This window comes from Octopus bimaculoides, chromosome 3 (genome assembly GCF_001194135.2).
Source record: "Octopus bimaculoides isolate UCB-OBI-ISO-001 chromosome 3, ASM119413v2, whole genome shotgun sequence".
Taxonomy (NCBI): Eukaryota; Metazoa; Mollusca; class Cephalopoda; order Octopoda; family Octopodidae; genus Octopus; species Octopus bimaculoides.
Genome location: NC_068983.1, coordinates 120971224 through 120976524, shown reverse-complemented (window position 1 = coordinate 120976524; position 5301 = coordinate 120971224). Strand labels below are relative to the sequence as shown.

Genomic DNA, 5301 nt, shown 5'->3' with positions numbered 1-5301 from the left:
TATATATATATATTCTTTCATTGAATTGTTGCAGCAATACCGGGCCTTGAAGGGCTTTTGTTGAATGAATCGACCCCAATACTTTTACTTTATTTTATTTTATTGTATTTCTGCTGCTTTTTACTCAATCCTCGCGTCTGACGAAGTGTTAAACTACGAGGACGTAAACAAACTAACACTAGTTTTCAAACACGCATCAACATAAATAAATACACACACACACGTGTGTGTGTGTATCATCATCGTCGTTTAACGTCCGCTTTCCATGCTAGCATGTGTTGGACGATTTGACTTAGATATATATATTAAAAATGGTGAAGGGATTACCTTAAGTTTTCCGTCCATAAAGGGTTTAGCGTTATGGCGTATCGCCGGATCCCCAAAACTAAACCCTTTATGGACGGGAGACCTAGGGTAATCCCATAAACCTGCCTTCCTCATTTTTAATATATACTACTCTACATCTTAGAGTGTCCTTCTTTCAGATGTATGTTTTTTACAGACTATATATATGTGTGCGCGCGCGCGCATGCACATACACACACACACACACACACACACACACAATTGTAGAGCTGTACTTTTAGAAAAGGGTTCACTTGTTCGCTCGGCTGAGCTTTACACAGGCTCGTGTACTCTCAAAAAATTATCAGTATGACACAGTATGTGTGTGTGTGTGTAACAATTTTAAGCTATAAACCCTCATAATCAAAAAAGCTGTTTATTGACAATTTTATAAATACCTACTCCTTTGCCAGTGTATTTACTTATATGTGCTTGTACGAGTATGTATCTTTTATCTTTTTATCTTTCACTTGTTTAAGTCATTAATACTGCGGCCATGCTGGGGCACCGCCTTGAACAATTCGTTTTTAGTCAAATAATCACTCGACCCCAGTACTTATTTTTTGTTAACCCAAATACTTATTCTATCGGTCTCTTTTGCCGAAATGCTAATTTGCGGGGACGTAAACACACCAACACCGGTTGTCAAGTGGTGGTGGGGGACAAACGCAGAAACAAACACACACACACACACAACAGGTTTCTTTCAGCTTCAGTACCAAGTCCACTCACTGGGCTTTAGTCGACCCAAGGCTATAGTAGAAGACACTTGTCCAAGGTGCCACATAGTGGGACTGAACACGGAACCATGTCTATGGATAGACGGATGGGTATTATGTGTGAATGCAAGCATAGAAGCAAGTAAGTATGCATGCAGGTGTGTATATATATATATATATATATATATATATATATATATATATATATATAGCATGGCCCCTGCGCAAGGATGACACGCAAATTCGTGAAGCGTTCCATATTTTTTCTAACAGGGTGGTGCATCAGCATGGCCGCAGCTCTGAGCTGAAACTTTGAAATGAAATATATATATATGTGTGTGTGTGTGTATGTGTATAAATGTATGTATGTTATTCTCTGAGATTATTTCAGTTTCTTTTACAGAATACATGTCAGTCACCAAAAATGTGTTACAGTTCTTTTGCTTAAGTGAAGAACACTCTCGAGATTTGCAGTTATCTGAGCTGGGTGGTTTGTGTGTGTGTGTGCGTGTGCATATGTGCAAGTGGATAAACTTTTCTCTGCGTAGTGGGTGTGCATGTCACACTGGTACACAAGTGTGGGTGCTTCGTTACAGCTTGAGTGCATATGTGCATATTCCACATATATTCATACATACCTTACTGCGTACATCCGTTCGAGCTTAGTAAACTTATGGAGAATTCTTGGAACGTTTTTGAAATGTTTATGGTAATCTAAACTACTATAATTGGAGAATGTGGATCATTTGGCTCCGTTCTTCTCTGGAGAATCTCAGCATGTATGCATGCATGCATGCTTACATACATTTATGCATGTATGTATGTATGTATATATATGTATGTATGCACAAATGCATGCATGTATGTATGTATGTCATTTTTTAGTTTTATTTCAAGATTTCTTGCCAATAGAGAAGGAACCAGTTTCTAACTTAGATCTAAGTCTCCTTCATTGGAATTTCAACAACATCAACAGAGTATTTTTTTTATATGTGTGTGCGTGTGTGTGTGTGAAGTATTGGGAGTTAGTGCATGTGTAAATTTGCAGGTTTTGTTTTCTGTATGTATTCACATGCTGCATATAGTTGCATGTCTACACATGCATATATATACTTCAATAATAAATTTTGGGAAAGTTTCACAAATTTTTACAGTTCCAATGATGGTTTGGATCTGTAGTCTTCAGATCAGCTTTCTCTTTTCAAGTTTCGTGAAGCCTAACTTCTCAAGATTGACAAATAGTCAGTGTGTTACATATCCCAAAGCCAGCAATGGTTATAGGTATAAACCTGAACTTATAATCTGGATAGAGTAACTGTAGATTTCTCATTAGTGCAGTATGCATGCATGTATGTATGTATGTTATCAATCAGTTTCATTTCTGTATTTCTTGTCAATAGAGAAAGGACTCTAACATAGATTCAAGGCTCCTTCATTGGAACTTTTATCAACATCATCTAGGTATTTGTACATATGTGTGTGTGTGCAGTATTTGGCGTTAGTTTATGCGCAGATTTGTATGTTTGTTTTATGGATGCATTTTTATGTATATATTTTCATGCCTAGGCGTATGCATATGTATTTATGCGCAGATTTGTTATGTATGTATGTATGTATCATTCAACTACAGTAGTAGTTGAATATTCTCAAGGCCACAATTTACTCAGATGCAGCACATTGTATAACTTGTTGCTAATTCAGTTCTTAACCAAATTGAAAATTGTTAACATGTTTGAAGAGGACTGATCCCTAGCTACATTTTGGAATTTAAAAAATTGAGACTTGATCCAGTAGAAAAAAAAGTTTACATCAAAATTTGTAGCGTAAGTAACACCACCAATCAAGTTTAGATCTAAATAACTTTTTTATTTTAAAAGCCAAATATATTTATCTTAGCTTCAATGATAGAAGCAAGCATGAAGAATTTCATAGTTTTGTTCCCATTCAACAAAAATTTGTATCAAAAGAGTTGTGAGGTAAAATATCATGAAAAAAATATAAGTATGGCAAAAAATTGGATTTAAGTATAATTAACTTTTTTTTATTTTAAAAACAAACTATATTTTAATTAAGCTTAAATGATAGAGCTCAATTCGAGGAATTTCATGGTACCAATCTCATGCAATGAAGTTTTAAAAGGAAAAGTAATGAGAGTTTGTTTCTCAAATTTGAGGGTGATACCCTAGCAGCTGAGGGAACCTGTGGAAGAGGTAGACCCAGGAAAAGCTGGGATGAGGTGGTGAAGCACGGCCATCGAACATTGGGCTTTACCGAGACAATGACTAGTGACCGAGACCTTTGAAGATATGCTGCGCTTGAGAAGACCCGACAAGCCAAGTGAGACCATGGCCTATGTCAGTGGGTGTAACCAGCCCACTTATGAATACCTCTCATTCATTGGTCAATAAACTTTGCTTGCAAAGACCTATTGAGGCAAGTGAAATCAAAATCGCTGAGGTGGCGGATGACAGTACCGCCTGATTGGTACTCGTGCCAGTGGTACGTTAAAAGCACATCCGAACGTGGGGTGTAACTGGCCCACTTATGAGTACCCCTCATTCAATGGACAATGAACTTTGCTTTCGAAGACCTATTGAGGCAAGTGAAAACAAATCAAAATTGCTGACGTGGCCAATGACAGTACCACCTGATTGGCACTTGTGCCAATGAAATGTTAAAAGCACATCCAAGCATGATTGTTGCCAGGGCCATGGATTGGCTCCCATGTGAAAAGCACCATTCAAGCATGATTGTTGTCAGTGTCGCCTTACCAACACATGTGCCGGTGGCACGTGAAAAACAACATTCGAGCCTGGTCGTTACCAGTGCTACTGGACTGGCTTCCGTGCCGGAAGCACATAAAAATCACCTTCTGAGCATGGTCGTTGCCAGAACCACCTGACTGGCCCTCATGCCGGTGTTACGTAAAAACACCTACTACACTCTTGGAGTGGTTGGCATTGGGAAGGGCATCCAGCTGTAGACACTTTGCTACATCAGAATGAGCCTGGTGCAGCCTCTGACTCACCAGTCCTCAGTCAAATTGTCCAACCCATGTCAGCATGGAAAGCAGACATTAAACAATGATGATGATGATGATGATGATGATGATGATAATACGGTTCTATACTTTTTTATGAATATAGTTCTATAAGGGACTTTTAATGTATGTCACTGGCATCATTGTGGTAAGGAAAAAATTATCAATGAAACCGCTAATTGACACATTTGACACATTATTAATTAGCATAATAGCATAGCCTGGAAAAAAACATGGATTGCATGGAAAAATGCAAGCAAGATAAATAATATTCTTACGATTATAAACCTGCAAAATTACAGGACAAGTTATTACACTTGGAAAAGTTTAGGATAACTTATTACATCTGGTAAAGTACAGGAAAAGAAAATTTTTACCTGAAATATTCCAGCTAAAGATAAAATTTGAATAGTAAAAATTATTTGATTTTAATTTACATAGTAACATTATAATTAAAAAAAGGTACCATCATTTTGCTAAAATATTGACACACTAGAATACTTAAAAAATGAGAGCCAGATGTACCAATAAAGCTAAAGTTTTATGCAAAGTAGAATAGTATATATGGTAGGCAAATTCATTATGTAAAAGATAGGCATTGGGTCAAGATTAAAAATGTGAAGACTTGGCAATAACTTAGACAGTAACTTAAGCAAATTTTACTGTGAATTTTTTGTTATAGGTAGTTTTTACTGTAATATATAACTAATTTTTGTATTATTCTATTTATTGTACTAACTAATTATATACTACTATTACTTTTTATAACCTATTTTCAAATTTTTAATTATCAATTAATAACTAAAAAAAAAATGAATTTTTGTAAAGTGCAAAAAATATTTTAATTGAGTTATTTTTTAAATTTTTAGTAGAAGCAACAAGTAATAACAAATAGAAGTAATAACCTGTAATAAAATTCTTAGCTTTAATAAATGCTAATATTTTCTAAATCTAAATATTTCATTTGAAATTTTATCCTTAGCTGCAATATTTTAAGTAAAAAATTTTCTTGTTCTGCACTTTACCAGATGTAATAAGCTGGCCCAAACTTTGCCAAGTGTAATAACTTGTCCTGTCATTTACCAGGCTTATAATCTTAAGAATATTATTTCCCCATGGATGGATGGATGGATGGATGGATGGATGGATGGATGGTGGGTTTTGGGTGGATGGGTGGAGTGAGTGAGTGAGTGAGTG

At 35.9% G+C, this 5301-nt stretch overlaps 1 protein-coding gene and 1 pseudogene across 2 annotated transcripts in view; one reads left to right on the top strand and one right to left on the bottom strand.

Moving 5' to 3' along the window:
• LOC106874285 (calcium-dependent protein kinase C) overlaps positions 1-5301 on the bottom strand; it is a 344185-nt gene that overhangs the window by 299409 nt on the left and 39475 nt on the right. The gene's annotated exons all lie outside the window — the stretch shown is intronic.
• Positions 1233-1329, top strand: LOC128247463 (U6 spliceosomal RNA; annotated as a pseudogene).